Here is an 8050-nt window from a genome sequence, read left to right as displayed (position 1 = left end):
AGTGCGCAAGGATTTTAGAAAGAAATGAGAGGAGAGAAACTGGTTGGTAATTGTTGATATCTGTAGAATCAGTGGTGGGTTTCTTTACAATTGGAAGAACCCTGGCTGTTTTAAAGGCAGATGGTACATGGCTGGATGTGATTGAGTTGTTTATGATATAAGAAATGAAAGGGATGAGGTCAGGAGAGATGGTTTGGAACATTGTGGAAGGGATTGTATCTAGTGAACTGGTGGTTGGATTGCCTGTAGATATAATCTGAATTATGTAATCTGATGTGATCTTAGAAAACTGATGTAGAGCAATTGTAGAATCTTCAGAGGGTATAGTAGGAGTTGTGGTAGAGAATGTATTGCAGATTTGTTCAATCTTCCCTGTGAATAAGTTGGCAGTTAGGGAACATGGGGCAGGGGGAGTCGGAGGGTTGAGAAGAGATGAGAAAATGTTGTGGAGTTTTTGAGGGTTGTGGGCAGAGGCTTCCAGTTTTGTGAACAGCCTCATCCAACAGAGAGTAGCGGGACAAGATGGAGGAGCTGGCAGGCCAAGGGTATTACTCTTGTGCTACTGCATCAGACCCACTTGGGTAAAGACTTGCGACTCATCCTGTGCGACTCAGCCGAGCAGTAAAACCAAAAACAGGTAAAATCGCTTATGTTCTTCTCCAATTTCTTTATGCTGATCATGTGCTTCCAGAGCATTCCCGTCGTTCACTCTAGGCGCCCTCTTAGATTCAATACACACAGAACACGCAACCCACACAACCTGCGCACACTCTCTCAGGCCTTGTCTTGTCACCCTGAGTACTCATTCAGGCTGTGGAACTGTCAGTTGTTGGTCAACAAAGCTGACTTCATTCCCACTTTTGCAACAGTACACAACCTCCAATGGGAATTGGTGGTGTCTTCTCCTTGTAAGTCGCGTTGGATAAAAGCGTCTGCCAAGTAAAGTAAAGTAAAGTGGAGGAGGATGATCCATTAGACCAGTTCTTGAAATGTCACAAGATCCTTGGGCACCGTGCGTGGCCACCCCTCTCGAATGCAAGAGACATGACCTCCCGGAATGGCCCATGAAGCATGTGGATAGGCTCTGGCTCCATAAGCTCTGGGCCTGGAGGAGTGTCTAAAGTGGCCCTGGAAAGGAGGTCTGCCACAACATTGTCCTGGCCGGGGGTAAACAGCGGAGTGAAATTATATTGGAGGAGCCTCTCCGACCAGCCAGAGTGACCTGTGCCCTGTGCCTGAAGATGCGAGTAGAGTTGTAAGTGTCACGGATACCAGAATCAGAAAGAGAAAGCGTGTAGGAGGAGACGAGGAACCTCTGTGCGGTGGAATGCAAGGAGGCAGGTAAGTTCCCTCCGAGTTAATCTGTGAACGCGAACTGGCGGGAGCCACAACACCACACTGATGTTGTCGTTCGCGTTTAGGGCACAATAAAGGACGTAACAGGACGGAAGGAAGGAGTTCAGGATTCGGGATCAAAGAGAGGGTAGGAACGGTCTTACTAGGTCGTGATGATCACGGAGCCAAGTCTGATGACGTAAGTCACTCAATGACTGAGCAGTCACATTACCTCGTTTCTGTGTTACTCCCCGTCACATGACGGAATCATGTGACAGTACCCCCCCCCTCCAGGGCCAACCCCCGACGGCCCCGGAGCACAGGCGGTACGTTGCCGGTACTCAGTCATCAGGGAAGGGTCCAGGATGAAACGACTCGGTATTCAAGACCATTCTTCTGGTCCATAGCCGGTCCAGTACACCAAATACTGTACTCCCCGACCCCTGCGCGAGAGACAATAATGCGCTCTGTATATGCTGGTCCCCCGTCGACGATGCGTGCCGGTGGCGGATCCGGAGTTTCAGTTTGCTGACATGAAAAACTGGATGGACATGGATGGTAGGAGGGAGCTGGAGATGGTAGGTGAGGGGGTTGATCCGACAGAGGATCCGGAATGGTCTGATGTACCGAGGGGACAGTTTGTGCGACTCAGTCCTGAGACGAATGTCTTGGGTGGATAGCCACACTCTCTGTCCCACTCGAAAGCGCAGTCGGTGGGGTTGCCGGTGGTCGTGCTGGGTGGACATCCTGCGTGAGGCGGCAAGGAGGGCCGACCGCACTGTTTTCCTGGCCTTTCGGCAGCCACGGATCATCTGATGGGCCGAGGGGACCCCTACTGCGGGCACATGGTGAGTGAAGATGGTGGGCTGATATCCATAGCAGATTTCAAAGGGTCTATGGCCGGTGGCGGAGGAGACTTGTAGGTTAGTGAAGTGAAGTGAAGTGATTGTCACATGTGATACACAGCAGCACAGCACACGGTGCACACAGTGAAATTTGTCCTCTGCATTTAACCCACCACCCTGAGTGAGCAGTGGGCAGCCATGACAGGTGCCCGGGGAGCAGTGTGTGGGGACGGTGCTTTGCTCAGTGGCACCTCAGTGGCACCTTGGCAGATCGGGATTCGAACCGGCAACCTTCTGATTACGGGGCCTCTTCCTTAACTGCTAGGCCACCACTGCCCCAGGCCCAGGTTATGGGCCAGCTCCGCCCAAAGGAGAAAACCGGTGCTTTGTGTTTTGTGTTCAGACACAAAGCACCGCAGGTATCGTCCCAGCTGTTGGTTGGCCCTCTCCACCTGGCCATTGGTCTGGGGATGGTAGCCAGAGGAGAGAATGTAGGTTGAACCAATGAGGCGACAGAACGCCTTCCACACAGCTGAGATAAATTGAGGTCCCTGATTGGAGATGATGTCCTGGGGGAACCCATGGAGGCGAATGAAGGAGAGGGTCCGTTGAGGTCCCAGATGGCCTGGGAGCACAGAGGAATTGCCCCAATGCAGTACATCGGACCGGCAGGTATTTGGGACATACAGGCACCCTGGTGGTGTGTTAGCTGGGCCAGGGTCGGACGCCTGGGCGGCCCGGACCTTAGTCTCTAGGGACCACTGGAGAGGACCCAGGATGCGTTGAGGAGGAAGAATGGGTTCGGGGTTGATTGTGAGTCCGGAGCGGGTTGTCGGGACAGTGCGTCAGCTTTTTGATTTTTTGAACCAGGACGGTAGGAGAGCTGGAAGTTAAATTGCTCGAAAAATAGCGCCCACCTCGTCTGGCGGGGATTAAGTAGTTTGCTCGCTCCTCGAGTGCCCACCTGACTGCCAGCAGCTCACGGTCCCCCACCCCGTATCGTTGCTGCCCCGGGGTGAACTTCCGCAAGAAAAAGCAACACGGGTGCAACTCCCAGTCCGGACCGCATTGAGAGAAGACAGCGCCAGCACCCACCTCTGACGCGTCCACTTCTACCACAAATGGAAGGGAAGGATCTGGGTGTTGAAGAATGGGAGCGGAGGTGAAATGAAGACACAAGGACTTAAAAGCTTGAATGGCCTCAGGGGTTAGTTGAAACGGATGTGATGAAGGTTTGGTGAGAGCAGTGAGGGGTGCTGCGACTGTACTGTAGCCACGGATGAAGCGACGATAGAAAACCGCACACCCAAGAAATCGTTGCAGTTGTTTCAGTGTCGTGGGTAGGTGCCACGATGCCACTGCTTCCAGCTTCTTGGGCTCCATGCCCACACCCTGGGACGAGATGGTAAAACCCAGGAACGTGGTGGAGCGCTGGTGGAAGGCACATTTCTCCCACTTACAGTATAGTCGATGGGCGAGAAATCTCTTCAGTACTTTGCTCACGTGTTGGATATGGGATTCCAAGGTGGGTGAGTAGATGAGCACATCGTCCAGGTAGGCATACACCCACTGTCCCAGCATGTCCTGGAGAGCATCGTTGATAAACTGCTGGAAGACGGCGGGTGCATTACACAGACCAAATGGGTTGACCAGAGACTCGAAGTGACCAGTGGGGGTGATGAAGGCTGTCTTCCATTCGTCACCCTCTCGGATGCGAATCAGGTTGTAGGCCGAGCGGAGATCCAGCTTGGTGAAGTACTTTGCCCCCGAGAGGGCATTGAGGGCAGTGTTCGTTAGGGGTAATGGTGTTCGATTTTTGATTGTGATTTTATTGAGTCCACGATAATCCACGCACGGTCGCAGACCACGTTCCTTCTTGGTCACGAAGAAGAACCCTGCCGCGGCTGGGGAAGTCGACAGGCGGATGGTGCCATTCTGAAGCGCCTCCGCCACAAACCGCTCCATGGCCAATTGCTCTGCCTTCGAGAGGGAGTAAAGATGTCCTTTCGGTGGAGTGGTTCCCGGTAGCAGGTCAATGGCCCTGACGCCTGGCCGATGGGGAGGCAGCTGGGCAGCTTTGGATGGGCTGAAGATGGCGGCTAGGTTGTGATAACAGGAAGGGACATTGTCTAACACAGGACGGGTCGGCTCTGGGTTCGAGGTGGCAGATGGGGAGGGCTGTGGCAGTAGGCAATGGCGATTGCAATGCGCTCCCCACTCCAGCACCACGCCCGACGACCAGGAAAGATGTGGTTCATGGAGGGACAGCCAGGGGAACCCGAGGAGGAGTGGTTATGATGTTGGTCACGAAAAACTGGATTTTTTCCACATGGGAGTCGAGCCAGAGTTGAAGAGGGACCGTGAGTGATGGGTCCTGAGGAGACTGAATGACCGTCCACAGAGGTAATCATGAGAGGAGTTGGGAGGGGTTCCAGGGGAATGTGATGTAGTCTGATGAAGGAGTGATCTATAAAGTTTCCAGCCGCCCCAGAATCCACAAAGGCGGTGGTGGAGATGACTCGCTGATTCTGTTCCAGGACTGCCAGAAGAGTGAGTTGGGAGGTCGGCGTCATAATATGAGGAGGAAGTGACCGAGCTGATCGTGCCGAACTGGGGGAATTGAGTCGAGCGGCCGCCCACTCCACCGCGGGACCGACAAGCAAGGTAAGGAGTAAGGCGATTCGAGATCGGAAGCTGGGGTAGCGGCGAGGCTGCAGCTCGAAAATCAGTGACAGGGTGGTGAGGAGTGCCTCGCTGCTCCCCTTGGTCCCGTTCCAGTGCTCCGGGAGCGCCAAACTGGGTTCGTCGCTTCGGGATCGAAGAGAGGGTAGGAATGGTCATACTAGGTCGTGATGATCATGGAGCCGAGTCTGATGACATAAGTCACTCAATGAGTCTCTAGCCAATTTATAGGAATCACGTTACCTTGTTTCCGTGTTACTCCCCGTCACATGATGGAATCATGTGACATTAAGGGCCTGATGGTCTGTGCGGAGGGTGAAATGTCGACCATACAAGTATATATGCCACCGCTCACATGCCTAGATGCAGGCCAGAGCATCCTGCTCCCCAACTGAATACTTCTGCTCAGCCAGAGTCAGAGACCGGGAGGCAAAAGCAATGGGGTGCTCAGAACCATGTTGGCACTGAGAAAGGACAGCACCTAGCGCTACACCAGAAACATCATAGGTCAGAAAAGTGGGGCAAGACAGGTCAAAGTGAGCAAGCACTGGTGGTGAGGTAAACTGGGTCTTTAGCTGACAGATGGCTGAGGAGCAGGCTGAGGACCAGGCCCATGGGGCTCCGGTTTTCAGAAGCACACGCAAAGGGGAGAAAACGCAAGTAGTATGCAGTCATTTCCGGAAAGGATGTGAGCTGGACTGGGCTGGAGGGCTCAGGGAGACATAGAACAGCCTCCATGTTAGAATATAAAGGTGTGATGCCCTCTCCAGACAAGCGAAAGCCCACAAAATCGACCGCTGACACAGTGAAGACACATTTGTCCCCAATCAGCGTAAGATTGTGACCTGCCAGGATCTTGAGCATGTGATCCAGGCGCTCATCATGTGATGCGAAGGTTGGACCATGCACCACAATATCGTCCAGATAAATCACTACCCCCGAAACTGCAACAATGATGGTTGAGCAGCTAGGGGCAGAGCAGCTAGGGGCAGAGCTGTGCCCGAAAAGCATCCTAGCGGAAGACGCCCATGTGTGTGACAAAAGCGGTCATGTTGCGGCTCATGGGATGCAGCGGAACCCTGTTGAAGGTCTAGTTTGGAGAAGACAGTAGAGCCATGGAATTTAGCAGGTATTTGTCAGGGACAACAGCTGTGTTGACTGACCTTAGATCCACGCACGGCCAGAGAGTCCCGGACTTCTTGAGTTTCGCAGTGACTTCATCATGAAGAGCCAGAGGAAGGCGGCGCAATGGCTGAATGACCAGTCGCACGTCCAGTTTGAGCAGGGACTGGTGCTTAAATGCTGTGAGACAGCCCAGGCAAGTGAACAGACATTGCCAGGGTGCTGCCAGGGTGAGCCCACCGTGAGAATGCTGGCACCATCCACATCCATCAATGAAAAGCCCAGACTGCTGAACAAGTCCAAACCCATTAGATTAGCCCTGTGACGAGAGACGTGAAAGGTAAAAGACGATAAAGTTACACTCTGATATTGAAGTGGTAGGGAAACAGTGCCCACCATGTCTATTTTGGAATTCCCATATCCACTCAGGAGCTCACAGTCATGGTGGAGGGTATGATGGGAAAAAAACTGCTTGACAGTGGACAGGTTCAGCAAGGAGCGTGAAGCCCCTGTATCCAGCAACAATGCCAGTGGAACACCATCCAGCCGCACCATACACGGTTTGAATGGGGGAGATGCTGCACTAACAGAGTGAATAGTAGTAGGTGGCGCTGGAGAAGATGGAATCAGAGGGCGCTCGGATGCGGCTGAATGGCAAACACAAGCAAAATGGTTACGTTTCCTGCATTGTGAGCAAATTTGGTCATTAGCTAGCCGCCCTAGTATTATGCATGGAGGATCCGCATTTTCCACACCGGCGGCGGGCCAACGCGCTGCGGCGAGCAGCATAATTTATGGGGAGGCCTTGGTCAGGTGTGTCATCCGGGAGAGCAGGTGGCTGGACAGTAAACGTGGGCACTGCAGGCTAAAGAGGGGGCACCGGTGCCAGGTGAGATGATAATTTGGCTGCTGACTACATCTGAAAAGCTAGTTCCACAGCTTTGGTGGGCATGAGGTCGTCCAAGGACATAATTAACTTTTCGTGGATTCTGGGATTGTTCGTATGCTCTTTCAATTGATCCAGAATGAAGTCGTGGTAAAAGCCGGAAAAGGAGGTGCAGGAGGTAGAAAAAACATCGTCAAATGTTATGTTTGCTGTTGATGAATAATTTGGCCTGCAAGGGGCACCAGCTTCCTTTCAGAGGCTAATGGACCAGGTATTAGACCAGATATTAGACAGTACTGGTGCCTTTGCAGCGGCCTACCTGGATGATATAGTTATATACAGTGTGTGCCCTGGCTCAGATGGAGGTACGTTACTTGGGGCATGTTTTGGGGAATGGGGTGATCTGTACACAAAGGGAAAAGATGGATGCCTGTGAATTGTCCAAGGCCACAGACCAAGAAGGCAGTGTGTTCCATTCTGGGGCTTGTTGGTTGGTACAGACATTTCAATCCCAAATTTGCATCTTGAGCCGTACCTCTTATAGACCTGATCCGGACATCTGGTACCAAACAGATTCAGTGGGATGAGGTACAGGAAAGGCATTCAAGGACCTCTAGGGGGTTTTACTCTATGGACCAGTGTTGCAATGCCAAGACTTTCAAAGTGTTTGGGCTGGGGCAGTCCACCTTCAGGGGGAAGGGGCTGAGGAGAAGCATGTGGCTTACATAAGCCACAAGCTCTTCCCACATGAGACTAGGTAGAGCTACATTTACATTTGTGGCATTTATCAGACGCCCTTATCCAGAGCGACTTACAGTAGTTACAGGGACAGTCCTCCTGGAGTACCTTAGGGTTAAGTGTCTTGCTCAGGGACACGATGGTAGTAGACCCAGGATTTGAACCTGGGTCTCCTGGTTCATAGGTGTGTTACCCACTAGGCTACTAACACATAGAGCTAGAGTGCCTGGCAGTAAAGTGGGCTTTGGAATCATTAAAATATTACCTGTTGGGGCAAGAGTTCACACTAGAGACTGACCACAGAGCTTTACAGTGGTTGGGGAAGATGAAAGACTCCAATGCATGTGTGAACAGGTAGTTTCTATATTTGCAATATCGGTTTGGGGTAAATTACAGGGTAGGTCAGCAAAACCTGGTATTGGACTTCCTGTCTTGTTACCCC

Source organism: Denticeps clupeoides, chromosome 1 (genome assembly GCF_900700375.1).
Source record: "Denticeps clupeoides chromosome 1, fDenClu1.1, whole genome shotgun sequence".
NCBI classification, from domain to species: Eukaryota; Metazoa; Chordata; class Actinopteri; order Clupeiformes; family Denticipitidae; genus Denticeps; species Denticeps clupeoides.
Note: the sequence above shows the minus strand (reverse complement) of the source record.